Below are 17,361 nucleotides of genomic sequence, written 5' to 3'. Positions count from 1 at the left end.
TTTATACATGATTAAGTAAAGCATATGAAGGAAATAAAAGGGCAATAAATACCCTTTTATCACAAACTAGGGGATTTCTCTTACCCTGGGCTCGCACACAACCAGTTTAGAAATATGCATAATTGCCTATGGTCAACATCATATCACTGCCAGATCACACATTAAACAGATAACCACTATTATTATAAAAGCAACTTCCTTGACCTCATATTTTGGTCTGGCTAGGAATTCCTATATTTTCCCAGATCGGCTGTTACACAGTGCCAATCTTGTGCTGTGCATGTCAATTTGTCCCAGTGTAAGTGACCGGTGCCTTACAGAGCTCACTCTAAAACACACTTATATGCACATGAATAGCAGAAGTTCAAGAAATATGATCATAGTTGTTCTTGCAGTGCTTTTTAAAATCTGAAGTCTATGTGTGTTTTTCTATTATAGCTAAGGTACAGTGTGTGTTATTTGGCAGCTGAATTTGACATGAAAATATAAAAGGTTTGGGCAACCACATATTTGGAAATAGAAATCTTTCCTGAAAACATGGCTTTGGTTTTTAAACACAGCTAAATTTCTGGAAACTTCAATTTGTTAAAGACAGCCAAGACTTCAATCATATTTAACATATTCCTGGGGTTTACATATAGTGTTTCAAAGTAATAAACAACATCTTGTTTGGAGTAGCACGAAGAAAATGAGGCAAGCACTTCTTTAGAGTAAAAGCTCCACTTTTAAAAATAGTTTGGAGACTCATTCTTATGTTGGTGAAATCACAAAACACTATTCAGCAAACAAAACATGATGAGCTCAATTCAAGTTGGTAAACATTTTTAGCTGGCTTCATTTGTAGTAAGAATTTTAATGTAACCATAACTTCAAGAATGCATCCCTTATAATGGAAACTTGGGGGCCAAAACTTTCCTTTAATTGTTAGTAAGAACAATGGTGTCAAATTTGCACTTGGAAATCGGAAGAGATGTGATGACAACAGTAAATTGATTGTTTGAACAATTTTTAAAATCGCATTACAGTGCCCTGAAATGCATCTGCATTTACTCACAAGCACTCTCACTGCAGTGACCAAAAAGCCCCCGGGCCTGATTCAGTAGCAGAAAATATGCTCCTTCCATAAGGTAAGAGGTACATACCTTACTTCCAGCACTTAAAACTCGCGACAGCGCTTTAATCCTTCACAAGCTTTTGCCTCATTGGGCCAAGGATAATAGTGATGTCTAAAAACCCTTAAGTCACTTAGGAAGAATAACAAGCACTTTTCAACAAGCAAAACATGATGCGTTGAAATAATACCATCCAAAGAAAGGAAGATTGCATAGGGAGCTTTCTCTATAATCTTTATAAGAAGTCAGCTCAAATTTCACTTAACCATGCTTTTTCCCTATGCAGGGGACTCAGTGAACACATTTGTTACAAGAACAACCACAGATTCACATCCAGGCAGTCTATGGCAATTCGACTGATAAATATGGAAACACCTTGCTCTTGCTATGGTCAATATTCCTTTATTTTGTCTGTACATTATTCCTAATTTTTTAAAAATAATAAATATTTTTATTTCTCGTGGTTGATACATAAACCATGGGAATTCACTTAAAAGTTTAAAAGTTGGTGACGTGTTATGCCCCTTTCCCACCACCTGTACTCAAAACCACTATCGGAGTGGACCTCAGCCGTATAAAGGTCTTGGCTCTGAGTTTGCCTGGGACGGTGTTGATTTGCATCTCTATACCTGGAGCAACTGAGAGTAGCATGCTCTTTCAGTCTCAAAAGTGTCCAGGCTTGGACGCTAAACTATACGGCCACCCCTCTTACACGATAGTGGATGTCATCTACTTGATGTGACTTCTAGGCTACCAAGCACATTTGACTCAAGTATTTCCCCCACCTAGACAGCCCAGAGTCTGAATTCTCCCAGCTACACTGCAGACTCCTTGAGTATCAAAATTGAGTTTTTATTTAACTATGTGCAATAAGTACGGTGTTAGTACTAGTACAGTACAAATGCTAAATAAATGTATTTTGGATGAATGAAGATTCACTCCTTCAGCTAAAACGTTACCCGCTTTGGCTATCTTCTTTTAAACTAGGTGTTCCTAGAAGGAGAAGCATCTACATAAAATTGATGATGACCTTCAAAATCTGGCCACTTCTCATCACCTCCCCAGCTACGACTCCGGTCCAAACTACCATCATCTCTTGCTTAGATGAGTGCATCCTCCTTCTCCCTGGTCTCTCTGCTTCTATCATTGCTCCCCTGGGGTGTATTCTCAACACAACAGCAAGTGACCTTGTTAAAGGTAAATCAGATGGTGTTACTCCCCCATCTAACCACGAGTAAAAGCTAGGCATTACAATGGTCTACAAGGAGAATTGTCAGATTTAGCCAGTAAAAATACAAAGGCCCAGTTAAATGAATAATTTTTAGTGCAAGTGTGTTTTATACAATATTTGGGACATGCCACTACTTTCAGAAAAAGGCATTTGTTGTTTATCCAAAGTCAAAATTTAACTGGGCAACTATATTTTATCTGGCAAGTCCTACGAGGATTTACCTAACCAGGCACATGTGCACTCATGTGCACTCAAGCACCACACGCACGCGCGCACACACACACACCCTCTACCTCAGTCCTCCCTTCCCATTATCCTCCCTTTCTCTGGGCTCCAGAACAATGACATTCACACTGACACCAGGCATGCTTCTGCCACGGAGCTTTGACTGGTTGTTTCCTCTGTCTGGAAACTTCTTCCCTTGGATTCTGCTACCACTCGTGCCCTCACTTTCTTCCAGACTGTACCTACCTTCTCAGTGAGGCTTTCCTAGGTCCCCTCAAAAATCCCAATCCCATCCTACTGCCTGTCTTCCATCCCCACTTAAATTTTTTCCATTACTCTTATCATTTTTTAATATATTCTATTCTTTACTCATTTATTTTATATGTTGTCTCTAATGTAACGTCCTTGAGAGGAGGGATTTCTGTCTGTTTTCACCTCTGTGATATCTCTAATGCCTAGAGTGGGCTCTGGCACAGATGAAGCCCCATAAAAAATTATCAGATTAATAAATGATCATTAATAGCAGTAGGATTCATACTATTATTGTTATTAATTTAAATTTGATGTAGTCTGCTACAGATTTGAATAGATATTTTGCCAAAGGAGAAACAGAAATGGCCAAAAAGCACATTAAAAACATACTCAACATAACTAATATTAGGAGAATACAAATCGAAACCACAGTGAGACACCACTTTAACCACTTTAAGGTACACACTATCAAAAGAAGAGAAAAAAACCAGTGTTGAAGAGGATTTGGAGAAACTGGAACACTTGTGCACTGCTTGTGGGAATGTAAAATGATTCAGTCACTATGGAAAATAGCATGTCAGTTTCTCAAAACATTAAAAATAGAATTACCATGTGATCCAGCAATTCCACATCTGGATGTATGCTCAAAAGAACTGAAAAAGTAGGGTCTCAAAGAGGGATTTGTACACCCATGTTCATATCAGCATTATTCATAATAGCCAAATAGTAGAGGCAATCCAAGTGTCCATAGATGAATGGATGATGAATGAAATGTGGTCTATATACTTACAATGGAATATTAGTCAGCCTTAAAAAATAAAGGTGATTCTGACACACACTACAATGTGGATGGACCTTGAGGACATTATTCCAAGTGAAATAGGACAGTCATAGAAAGACAAACACTGTAAGATCCTCCTTACAAGGGGTGCCTTGACTAGTCAATTTCAGAGACAGAGAGTAGAATGGTGATTCCCAGGGCTGGGGGTAAGGGAGAATGGACAGTTGTAGTTTAATGGGTATCTAGTTTCAGTTTTGCAAGAAGAAAAGAGTTCAATAGATTGGTTACACAATAATGTGACTGTACTTACTACTATCAAACTGTACACTTAAAAAATGGTTAAGATAGTTGATTTTGTTATATGTACTTTAACATCAGTAAATATTTTTAAAAATTGAAATAAATAAATTTAATGTAGTCTGAAGATCGGGACTAGGCATGCTTTGTCATTTTTTCATTGAATCTTGACAGCAACACAGGCCATGAGTGATATTATGCCCATGTCACAGACAGGACAGCTGAGACCAAAAAACCTCAGAATTCAGCAAAGATCATTCTGCTAGTAAGGGGGTGGAGGGCTTGGAAGAGCAATGACTCCAAACCTGTGTTCTGTCTAGTAATATATTCCGCCTCTCACACTAATGCTACACCTTACTGAAAAACCTTGTATGGTTTACTCTGGGGACTGCAAACAGCCATCATTGTCGTCATCCAATCACTCATATAGGATTTGTCTTCATCTTACAACTGTTTATTCAGCACTGACTTGGCACTGGGTTACAAAGACAAGGCCCCTGGTTTGCATGGTTTACAGTCCAGCAGAGAGAAACAGACATGAAAACAAAGGCCCTGGCAGGTAACTGCAAATGTGAAAGGTTGATGGCCTTCAGTTGGAGCCCAAAGGCGGAAAGAAGAATGCCCTGGTTGAGAAATGAATGAAGGCAGGCTCTGCTTTCTACACAGTTTTATCCAAGACCAACTCTGATGGACTCAAAGGAGTCAAAGAAGTGCTCCTGTAACGTCTGCAGTGGTGACTGCCTTTCCTTTAGCTTTTCCATCTTTGCCCAACCTGTTCTTTATGAAAATGTCCCCATTTTCAGTAGAAGATGTAAGTGTGAAAGACCCAATATTAAATATCTGTTTTTAAAAGAAGTTTCTGAACTAAAAGAGGAAAGGATTTGTCAGAATCTCCAGCTATTCACTTAGAGAAAAATGGTAAGAAATATTAAGTATTTTCTTTGACTACATTTCTCATCCTACAGTCTAACAATGGGCAAATATCAAGAGAAAAGAGAAAAGTCAATATTTTAAAACTATTTGCCTGACTGATTCACAGCTTACAGATTCTGATTCTCAAAATCCTTTGGAAAAAAAAATGAAGATACTTTGCAGTATTTTTTAGAGGAATAAATTTTTATGCAAGCAGAAAGCGATAAGACGTAGTCATTTTGGTAATAAACCTCAAGATAAGACTTTAAAAATTAAAAAGGAAATGTCTACAGAGTCCTGTCTAGGCATGCTTAGCAGAACTTTGAAACTACATACACCAAGGGGTGTAAGAAAGACCTTGGAAGGATGGAAGTCTTTTCACTTCTTATTTTATCTGATTCCATGAATATATGATGTGCTTTTGGCATTTTTCAAATAAAAAAAGAAAACCAGACAAGGCTAACACTAAATGTTTCATATGTGCATATTGCAGGATAAAAGAAGGAAGTCCATCGTCAATAACTATGTTGATTTACATAACAGACACCTTTACCCATCGCTAACAGGAAGTACTATAGCACAGTGGTTAGAAATGGGGGTTTTTAAGTCAGACAGACTTTGGCTTGAATTTAAGCCTCCTTCTCATCGGCTGTGATACTGGAAAAATATGATTTACTCACTCAAAACTTACATTCCTATCTGTAAAATGGGGATAATAATATCAATCTTTCAGATTTGTTCAGATACACACTAACACCTCAGTTAAATGCAATTATTGAGAGATTTCAGTTAACAGAAGAGACTAGGTTACAATGTTAGCACTAAATTAGCTGAATGTACACATGAAAGATCAGGAACAACAAACTGACAGTAGACTGTAAGGAAAGCCTGAGTTTGATAATGAAGCAGCTCAATGACTCAGGTATTGATTCAGATCATAACGACGCTAAATTTGTATCCTGTTTTATGTGCTTGCTTGCTCCTGCTAGTTTCCTAAATAGCCAACAAACTACAGAGACTGATCCTGAGACTTCACCACATACAATTAAAAATAATAGATGATATTGAAAGCATCTGGTTCAGCAAATGCTCTCAGCACTGAAAAAGCCAAGGTACTAATATTGCTTTTTCAGGTAATACAAACTGCCAAAAAAAAAAAACCAAAAAAAAACAAAAAAAAAACGCTGATTGAATTTCTGAAAGGTAAAGTGCTTAACAGAAAGAAATGAGAAGTTATTTTTTTAAGTTAGAAGAGATGCAAATGAAATATATCATAGTTAACTACCAAAGCAAGACAAGAAAAAAAAGTGATACAACTAAAAGTGGTTAAGCAGAGATTTTCAAAGCAAGCTGTTTGGACAGTTAGTGGAAATCTTTATACGCTTACGTAATAAAATCATATAAAATAAACAAATAACAAGGTTAGGCTAAAAGGAAAATGGCAGGCAATGAACATGAAATCTACAAACAATTTGAAATAATCCTAATATCTTTCTACAAATGTTAACCTTAGCCTCCTCATTAAAGAAAAAAAATTTTTTTAAGTCAAGGTTAGGTGGAGACAGGGATTTAACAATGGAGAGGCATTGAAGTGTCTTGCTGTCTCAGCAAATATTGTCATAAAACAATTTTGCTTTCCAACTTGGTAAAAAAAAAAGTGAGCAGTGTACACATACCAGAAGAAATAATCATGGGCAGAGAAGTTAAGTTGGCACGCTAGCCTTTTATTCCTCTCCTTCTGTTGGAGGGAGCTAATCATTTCTGGGACACATATGCAAAGCTGGCCCAAGATACTGACAGAGTAGGAAGTCATCTTTGCAGGGAAATGAGGGGGCTCCTGCCTCTTTCGAGAATCTGCACCCACAAACCACCCGTAGAAGGACTTTGTCATAGCTAAATGAAACTCAGGCACTTCTTCCAGAGGGCCACTTCTGCTACCTGGGAGGGCACAGAACACGCTAGATGTGTGGCATCTCATGACCCCGATTTTCTCCCCCTTGCCCATTAGCACAGATTAGTTTACTCTTCACATTGCCCCCTAGACACTAGGCAGAGAGAACAAGTGGACTGAAACAGAAACAAGCCTTTGATGAGAATGGAAAGTGTGCTGGGGTAGGGCGTAGGAGAGCAACGGCGTAAGGCATCAGGCCAGAACAAACAAGCTCTGATGGACATACGGCATCCATATTTTCCAAACCAAAACTCACGACACACAGCTTGACAAGTATGATTGTACTTATGGGAACAACAGGACAGAATATTTACAACCCAGGGTTGCCCTGGAAAATCTAGGATATATAAACACCACATCCATAAAGGCATTGAAAGTGGGAAGGCTAACATAACCTACTTGAGAATTCTGCACGTGCTGGCCAGCACATGTGAAAGCGAGTTTCTTAAGTCACCCCAGTCTCTATTTATTTCCATCACAAACACATTACATATTTTTGACACATTTAGGATCTCTATTCCAAAGACTTGCCATAAGAATAGCAGGTGATATCTGAATGAAATAGATTTTTACAGTTGAGTAGAAAAGCGTGTATAATATCAGATTAGATTGCTTGCCAAGCTTGCCAAACTTGCCTGCCCAGGCGTTGCAGGGCTACTAAACTCACCCAGAGACTTCCGTGTATCGAAAGCGAGGAAATATTCTCAGAAAACCTGTGCGCTCCAGCACACAACTTTCAGATTAGGCTCCGCAAGTTTTCAGAAAGAAAATTAATCAATTCAAATTTGTGCCATTTTTTTTCTTGCCTTACATCCATTTAATTACTTGCATGTGAGAGTCATTGTTTCTTATATGACACCCCCCCTCAAATACTTTAGTGAAAGCTTCTTGTAGAAAGAAAAACAAAGGTCAGTAACCTAATATCCCCAAGCAACCCTGCAACAACAAACCAGGGAGGGAAAAAAGTGAAGAAATGCTCTGAATGGGAAAGAGATCTTCTTTTGTTTACTCTTTCAACACTGAGTAAAAGTTATGATTTTGCCAATAATTATGGATTGATATTGCGCCCAACATTTAAAGACTATGTAAGGAGTTCCCATAAAAGATGAGAGAGATGTTTTGTGTGAGGTCGGAAGCTTTTTAAGGACTAGAAAGTCTTAAGTACAACGTATCACATTTGTCATGGCACTGTAGTAACTGAAGGGGGGAAATGCCTGGGGATTTTATCTAAGAAGGGAAAAGCACGTCTCCTTCACATGAGGAAACTGAGGCACAGCAGCCCGTCCAAGGTTACCTAGCCAGCTGTAACTGATGGAGGCAAAGCCCCATCTCCTGCAGAGTTTACGGATGAGCTTACTCAGCTGTAAAATGAGGGTGCCGAACTTCGAGGTCAATGCCAACGGTAACATCCTGCGATGCTGTATTGATTGATTGCTTTGTAATCTACTTATTTGTATTTTGGCTCTTAAATAAAGGTAAGGCTGCCAGGTTTGACATATTTCTAGCCCTCAGAAAGCTGACCTGACAGTAAAGCCCTTCCAAAACATTTATAGAGACAATGTTCAGAACAATTTGCAGAATTTAATAAGGTGACATATTTTGAAGCACAGGGCAGTTACAGGCAGCCAACCTGAGTGGATGCAGGCAAGGGAGGTATTATTTTTTTTAATTTTCAAGATGTCACTGACAAGGGAGACATATGCCAAATGGTAACACAGTTCTGTATTGAATAAAAAAAAAAACTTGAAAAAGGTATGAAGAGCATGACACAGAAAGGATGGGTGAAACATCAAAACAGGATACTAAGAATGAGAAAGTGCATTGATTAAAATTATTTGAAGTTTAAAGTCATCTGATGCCTCTTCTTTTCCACCTATACCTGCCCTCAGAACATGGCCATGTAGAGGTTTTCCAATATTTAACAGCCTACTATAAATCCTGGAAAGATACTCTGAAATCAGAGTATACAGATCAGTATAAAATGAGTATATTTTTTAAAGTATTCTATACCTGTTATATAATGTTTCTGGTTTCTCTTTACTATGAATTCTTAGCAGTATTTCATAGAGCTCTAAGGTAGAATTTACACAGTAAAAGAAAAAATGAGTATGTGGCAAAAATATTGAATGGATGGTTGAATGGATGGATGGAAGGATGACCAAATTGATAAAAGCAGGAGTAGCCAATTTATTACTATCTAAAAAAATGGTCAATCAGATGTAGTATACTTTACATACATACATAAGATGATTTAAACCACAATAAATTAGTGAACAGAACATTCTTTTAGGGTCACAAAGTGCTTTTCTCATCATACATAGATTTAGCCAAATATCGACACCAACAAAATCATGATTGGTGGCAATTAGGAAAACAAAAAGTACTTGGAGAAAACTGAGGGAAGTGTGACTGCCTGATTACCTGGCTGACTTCACACCCTGCTGGATAACCAGGTAAACTCTCAGATCTCTGATGCATTGGCCCTGCATTTACAGAAGTACATACACTTTGCATTTAAATATACCTGGTTTTGAGCTCATCACTTACCTGCTGTTTGTTCTTGGGCAAATTAACTTCTCAAGGACTGTTTGATTTGTCTGGAATACTAATAATTTTGTGTCCTTAGATTCTTGAAATGATTAAATTAGATAGTATTCCCCCAATAGCCGTCATGGTGTACAGCACACAGGAAGCACCCAGTAAGTGGAAGTTGTCGTGGTAGTGCTAATGAGCAGTAATGGTGCTTATTGTCTGTTTTTTCTATTGTAACACATTGTTGGGAAATCAACACAGGTTTTGAATTGGGAGAGAGTTGGGTTTGAAGCTAGGCTCCATGCCTGATGGTTGGGTGACAAGATATTGCCTCTGGCTTCATTTCTTCTGTAAAATAAAGACTATAACATCTTATTATTTTTATAAAAATTAAATGAGATAATATATGTTAGTGCTGCACAGTGCCTGGCACAATGGTGATAATAACAAAGAAATGTTCGTTCCCAACACTCCTTGTCTGCACAATTCCCTCCATTCTTTTAGTCAGTCATTCATTCTCCCTAGGTACTGTGCCCTGGGAACACAAAAGGGGTAAGACTGTCCACCCTGGTTTCAAGAAGGAGGTAAGGGAGGCAAGGAAAGAGATTACAGGATGTGGTGACAAATAATTTAAGAGAGGTGTAAACCAGTGCTTGAGAGCACAAAAGAGAAAAGCATAAAGCTTTCTTGAAAAGTCCTTAAAAAATCAGGTAGGCCACTTACTCGCTAGAAAGGCTACAACCAAACAACAACAACAGAAAATAACAAGTGGTTGGCAAGGGTGTGCAGAAATAGACACCATCACGCACTGCTCATGGGAACATAAAATCACACAGCTGCTGTGGAAAACAGTTTGGCAGTTCCTCAAAAAGTGAGACATAGAACTGAGACCCAGCAATTTCACTCCCAGGTATATCCCCAAAGGAGCTGAAAATAGATCTTCAAACAAAAACTTATACACAAATGTTCATAGCAACACTTTTTACAATTGCCAACAGGTGGAAACAACCCAAGATGAACTGGCCCACCCACAGAACAGGGCACTACTCAGCCACAGGAAGGAGTGAAGCAGTGATGCACGCTACAACACGGAAGAACTCGGAAGCCATTACGTGACGTGAAAGAAGCCAGTGACAAAAGACCATGTATTATGTGATTTCATTTATATAAAATGTCCAGATTAGGCAAATCCACAGAGACAGAAAGTAGACTAGTGGTTGATTAGGGCTGAGGGAGATGGACGGGTAGGTGGAAAGGGGTGATGACTAAAGGGTACAACATGTGTCTCTGTGGTGATGAAAATATTCTAAAGTTGACTCTGGTGATGACAACGTATCTGTGAATAACCTGAAAAACACTGAATTGGTCAAGTACATGGTATGTGAATTATATCTCAATAAGGCTGTTTTGAAAAGGGGAGGGGAGGGTATAGCTCAGTGGTAGAGCTGCTGCTTAGCATGCGTGAGGTCCTGGGTTCAATCCGCAGTACCTCCTCTAAAAATAAATAAACGAACAAACCTAATTACCCCACTCAAAATAAAAGACAATGAAAATGACTTTTAAAAAAATAAATAAAAAAATAAAAAAGCGATAAGCTAAAAATTAAAATATTACAACACCCACACAACGTCCTAGGAGTTTGGCCAGACTCTGCGAGAGCCAGTATGGATAGTGTCTGTTGGTGACCATTCCAGTGCTGGAGCTGATTTAAAATAAATAAATAAAATAAACAAAATTAAGAGTGTTAGGAAGAGAAGGTAAGAACAGAACAACACAACAAAGACCGAGGCAGTGAATGGCGTTCATGTGTTCTGAAGCCCTGAGCTGCTAAGCGGAAGCCGGGACGTGGGGAAAGAGGCAGGAGATGCTCTTAGAACAGCTGACCCAGAATAGAGCAGTGGCCTGGAAAGCAGGCTTCAGAGTGATTCCATCACTTACTGGGCACATGAGCAGGCAAGTCTGTGATCTTTCTTAAGCATCCACTTCCTGTAAAATGGGAATAAACATCATGCCCCCCTCACAAGATACATAGAGGATTTAATGAAACAGGATAGGTAAAGCATGTAGTCGAGCCCGACAAACAGTTTGCAGTCAATAAGCACCAGCGCCCTGAGCCTGTGGGAAGCCCAGAGCTGAAAACGAGAACTTTCCAGTTACCAACATGATGTTATAGCTGGTGATAAAGGTTTCAAGCTTTTTGAACTTTTGAGTAATTTATACACATTACCACTAATTTAACTTCCTCTCATCCATCAGGAAATACACATGTTTAAAAAAAAAACTGAAGAATTATGGTAAATGTCTCCTAGACTAATGATACTGATCTGGCCTCAGTAGCTCAAGCTTAGTCACAAGAATAACAAGTTCCTATTATTATGATATTCTAATTCAGTATCCCAAACTTTATTCCAGGTGGACACAACCTAACATTGGCAGAGCTAATTCAACCAAGAACATTCTAGCCAGTAAATAATAAATTCTCAGAAGCCAAAATTTCCATTTACACCTGTAAATAGAAAATTCAATTTAATGCAAATTGTTAAATAATAAGACCAGTGGGCAATGAACCATACTAAACACATCATATGAAATGGATCAGTCATGCAGCATGGTGACCAGGAAAGAAATCTGTGACATGTTCTGTGGCTAAATGCTATGTGTTTACACATGCCCGCACATGCCCGCACGCGCACACAACAAGATGCTACCACAGAGACACGGCGTGCATGCGAAAGATGGAGAAATTCTGAATGAGTAGCTGGTTACATGCCTCTGCATTTAAAATCTTTTGGTCACCTTCCATGGGCTCATCTAACCATGAAGAATGCTATTTTATACAATGCTTGGCAGAGCAGTTGTTAGGAAGGGGAATCCTGTAAATGGCTTTGCTGAAGCTAAAAATCATTAAGACGTGGACTCAGGCATGCTCTTTACTGAGACTCCCTTCTTAAGAAAGTTCAGAAGTCACAGTCCACAAATTTAAAATTCCTAAAATACACAAAATACTTACAGGATTCCTCTAATGGTGAGGCACACGAGATTAAAATAACTCAACATAGAACATTTTTCCTACCTTAATCTGGACAATAGGATATGGCTTTGGCATCAGAGATTTTGGAGATCATTCATTGTGCTTGATGCAGGATGTATCTTACAGTGTGTCTGGAAGAGAAAAGTTTGGAAGAAAATAGGTTTGATTTTTAAATATTTTCCCGCTCTTTTTTTTTTTTTTTTTTAAAAAGCCAGTATGCATCTGAGCTTGGAAACAATTTAAAAGAAACAATCACATAGATCATCTTTTACCATAGTCACCAAGGTGCTGACACCCGGACATAAGCTGTTATAACCAGAGAGCAAAATCCTTAATGCTAACATAACACTTTGCTTTTTGAGTTCCCAAGGTCTGAAGAGTGCACAGACCAAAAAGTTAAGCAAATTTTGGGGGCAAACTATTTTTATTTTTTTCACATGTGTTTGTGAAGTACCTGGTGCTGAGAGATTCCACAGAAAGTGGGACTTCCAAACCAGGAAATGCCGAGATGAGCCAGGGCAAGTTGATCACCTTACGTGTTTATCGACAAAAGACTAAAACTGATGTGTAATCTCTACACACACATCAACACATGTATGTTGAAATAATTTGAAAATAATGGCATTCAAAAATGCAAAATATTCAGCTAAATTATACACTAATTAATCATTAATTCTCCTCAGCACCCTTTAGTTATTTCCACTTCCTTACCCTCTAATCGAATCTTAAAGGAAATTTTTAGGGGTATTTTCCAGTCAGGAGGTCCCACAGTCAACCAAAGAACTCTCCCCAAGCGCACTGGTCCTCAGGCACTTGGAAAGTTTCTAAAAGACTTTTCAATGTAAATCATCTCTACACTGATTCAGAGAATTGATTCAATGTTTTGAATAACTCAAGTCAAACTTATGCCTAAAATATTGATATAATTAAGGAAATAAAAAATCTTATCTGGAATATGGCTTTAACCCAACCAAAATAAAACATCAGATCCTTTTCTTTATTACATCAGTTGAGCTTAGCATTTTTTTCCTGCTAAGAAATCTGTTAATGAGACTAATACAGCAGAAGAAAGTGTTTATATTTGCCTACCTTAATCACTCTCCACTTTCGTCTTCACATCTTTAAGATTAAAACATAGATTAGCAAAAGAACAGTTGTTTCTTTATAAATTCACTGTAAGTTTGTTTTCTCAGTTGATTTTTTCCAAATTGCCAATGCTATCTGCTGAAAATATTTTATTATTGAATATTTCACGTAATTAACGAAGAAGTAGTGATAATGTAGGACCACTTCATCCAAAGATGCCCCAGCATATGGAAAATACTGCAAATTACCAAATAAGTCCATTGAGTGAAACATACAGAAAAAATGAGTTTATGAGACAGCTGGACATGTTTATGTAGGCAGAAGGGGTTGGAGGATATGCTGACAACACGGAGAGGTGTGTTGCAATAAACTTGAAGGAGACGGGCCATTGGGCCAACCAGCCCTTTTCTATCCAGGAATTCCTTATGTTCCCATTAGTGTCTCACATCTGGACAGCTGTGTTATTAAAATTTGGCCCTAAACTTAAGTCAATGAGAGAGTTTCATGTCTTGATTTCATTCTTCCTTTACATATTAAATACAAACACACACACACACACACAGAGTTTCAACTTTGGTTCAAGGAAGCATTTCATTTCATGTCCAGATGTCAGATTTTTGTGACTCATGGCCAAGGACAGGGAAGGGCTTTAGGAACAAGCTTGTTCTGATCATGTCCACCTCTGTCTGGTACGAGTACATGTTCATGACACCTCACTTTCATAAATACCACACTCTAAACAGTCCTTGGAATGGCCACCTTTAGCACTGAGTTAGGCCTCAACCTTCTATCACTGAGTTTCTTGGGAAGAAAAAAACGTTTTAAGGGTTAGAGGAAAAGGGCAGTTCTCCTCATGCCTTTATCTTTCCTGATCTTTTAAACTATGTGGTTAGGAAGGATTCTGTGCAGGATTGGTTAGGAGCCAAGCGCTTCACTGACCCTTTTAGTTGTTGCCATTTCACATGTCTTGCCTCAGGAACTGGTTGAGGTTTTGAACGTATCCACCTTCTAATTTATACGACGTGAGCATAACCTGCATGTGAATATAAACACCAAACACCTGCATTAGCACTTTGCAATCAACAAGCGCTTGGGTCCCCACTGTCCTGTTTGCTCTAAATCATAGTCCCCTTAGCTTGCTGCGATTATCTTGTATTTATACAAGTGGAAACCAAGGCCCAAAGATGTTAAGTGACTTGGCCAAAATCACTTGCCCAAGTGGTAAGTAGCTGACTTAAAACAGTGGTATAAGAATGAGCTAAAATGCAGACAGAAAATAAAGTTCCATTTCTAATGTGATTTTTAAAAAATAAAGTTGAGCAAAACATAAACAACTGATGAGCTTATGCCTGTTGGGTCCATTTCTAAAGACCAAATCCATTACATGGCAACAGCATGAGCACATTAGTCATCTTAAGAGTAAGGATGCTTAAGAAACCAAATTCATATATTCACTAATTAAAGACTTCTGTATTGTTTTGTTGTCTTTTTTTTTCTGTTTTAGGTTTAAAAAATGAACAACCATTCAAGTCAATACATAAACCAAAATGTTGAAGTTATTTATTTATATTTGTTTTAACTCCAAGCATCATACTTTTTGCAGCAAAACCCCAAAGCCTTACCTATATTCTAAAGAATTGACAATTACCAAAAATAATATTATCCTGATAAAAGCCAAATCCACATTCAAAAGCTGCTAACTGTTCTTGTTGCAAACAGAAGCTTTAGTCAATACTTGAGCATAACAGTTCGTACTGGAATATAAACGAATGATGGAGAGGGGATAGCAGTGGCAGGAAGAGAGCACTGAAGAGAGAGAGGGGGACTGCCACACAGAGCCCAACCCCTGGGGGGGACCCAGTCACCCTAAAACCCCCTAAGGGGCAGCCCCCAAACCTCTGGTTCCTTCTGATGTGGTCATTGTGTGCTGTGGTGCCCATTTCACATTTTGGATCTCTCCTGAAACAGCGCCCAGGTCTGACCCCCAGTTTGAAGGTCCCCAGTAGCCTGTCCAGCCCTGTCTCTAATGTCCTCCTGTCAGGCTAGAGTCTATCCACGAGACCCAGAGCTGTCTGGGCTCCTAGTACAATGAAGCAGAACCCCCAGAAAGGAAGAGACACTGCCTCATACTTGGCAAGAAGGGTTACCACCCCAGCAGAATGAACCCTGGATTCTGAGTCAGTCTCTGAGAACTTTGGGCACCAAAGCCCTTTAGCTATGGTCATTGGAACGTTGGCCGCCCTCCCTGAAGTTCTGACGCAGGCTTTTTTCCTCTCCCTCCCTTCCACTCTGAGGTCCCAAGATGCCTTTAGCCCAGCCTGGAAGGGTTATAACATGTCACAGGTGATTTAAACTAATTTCACTGATGGTTGATGGATTTCAAAGACCTGACCTTTTGTGCATTTAGGAAGATCTACTCTCGCCTTCACTTTATTTTGTAGCTATCATTTGGCTGAATGGACCTGCCTTCTATACTCCCAATGGCATCCATCACACACGGTCTGTCCTCCCAGCCACCCGTCAAGCATTAAGTCTGTCTTCATCACTGTTGCATCCTTATTCCCAGCATGGTGTCCAGCGCATAGTAGGAGTTAATAAGCACTCGCAGAATGAATACATCTATGACACATGTATGTAACTGTTAGGCAATCCATTAGCTTAAAAAATGAGGTGATCCATCACATATTTAAATGTATTAATCAGCTGATAATACTGCTGCATTAGACAGCAGTTCACCTTTTACATATTTACATTATCTTGTAAAGCACAAATATATCAGATAATATGTTTTTATCTACCATTTTAACTTCCGTGAAATTTTTCTCCTGTCAAAGGAGCGTCTCCTAAATTTGCTGTATAAAATCCTGGGTGAAGAGAAGGGACAGACAGCCTCTTACTGGAAGCAGCCTTTCATTCAACAACAGAACTCTAAGAAATATACATTTTCTTGGAACTCACACTTACCAGAAAAAAAATTCTGGAAAATTGTAGGTGACATATATTCAGATAGTTCCATTATGTTTACTTAAAACTAAGAATGTAATGACTTTACGGCAAAAGGAATAAATTATTTTTAAAATGTTCAGTCTCCATATGATCCCTGCTTCCCCTACTCTCCTATGTCAAATAAACCAAATTAATTTTCCAATTTCACTCCCAAACTACTCTCCTGAATGACTCTGTTTATGATTTTGTGTCTTTGTGTGCTAAAGACAAGTGACAGACCAGTTATGGAAAAGAAGAGGAAAAAAAATTCCTTCTGGTGCTCTCTTAAAACCAAAGCTTCCTTTCTAATAATTCTATATTTATGTATACATGTGTATCGGGACCAAAGTGAGTCACAGGACACTGGGTTCAATTTCTACTTAGACTGAGCCAGTCCTTTCAACACCCTACTTCCTCATCCATCACATAAGAATAATAAGATTTGCCATTTACCAGTTTCACAAAGATGTTTATATATCTGAAACACATAATCGGGACTTCCAAAATAGGTTTGATTATTTTGTCTTACTCCCTCAAAAATCTCAATTTCCTGCTTTTCCAAACAGGGCATAAAAATATTTGCCAACCTTGAAAGTTTACTGGAAGGATCAAGTAAGATAATGCATATGTAAAAGCTTTGAAATTTAAAAATATTTACATGTGAAAGGTCTTGCTATTTTAATATTTTTTGCAAATGCACGTCTAAACTAAATGCAAGTTATTGAAAAATGCAATGAGACAGTTTCCAACTTTTGGGTCTCCTACGACTATGAAGCATGGATGGCCTTCCTGTGGCTAAACACATTATCAGTAGAACACGCATGTGCTTGGAGTTCTTTGTCCAGTGATGGAAATTAGTTGAGGTACCACTACATTCATATTCAGTTCAAAAAGTATTTTTAAGTGTCCACTATGTGCCAGATACTTACTGAAAGTTGGAGATATTGATTTAGTTAGCTGAAGCTG

The 17,361-nt window shown here is 38.5% G+C and overlaps 1 long non-coding RNA gene across 1 annotated transcript in view; it reads right to left on the bottom strand.

Moving 5' to 3' along the window:
- Positions 1–17,361, bottom strand: part of LOC106730492 — a 654,858-nt gene that overhangs the window by 627,455 nt on the left and 10,042 nt on the right. The window contains exons 6-8 of the long non-coding RNA XR_004319837.1: positions 14,350–14,443; positions 13,414–13,443; positions 12,367–12,455 (exon numbers count right to left, since the gene is read on the bottom strand). This is a non-coding gene — a long non-coding RNA (uncharacterized LOC106730492). The remainder of the gene's footprint in view (positions 1–12,366; positions 12,456–13,413; positions 13,444–14,349; positions 14,444–17,361) is intronic.

This window comes from Camelus ferus, chromosome 5 (assembly GCF_009834535.1).
Source record: "Camelus ferus isolate YT-003-E chromosome 5, BCGSAC_Cfer_1.0, whole genome shotgun sequence".
In the NCBI taxonomy this organism is placed as follows: domain Eukaryota; kingdom Metazoa; phylum Chordata; class Mammalia; order Artiodactyla; family Camelidae; genus Camelus; species Camelus ferus.
Note: the sequence above shows the minus strand (reverse complement) of the source record. Positions and strands in the feature narration are given on the sequence as shown.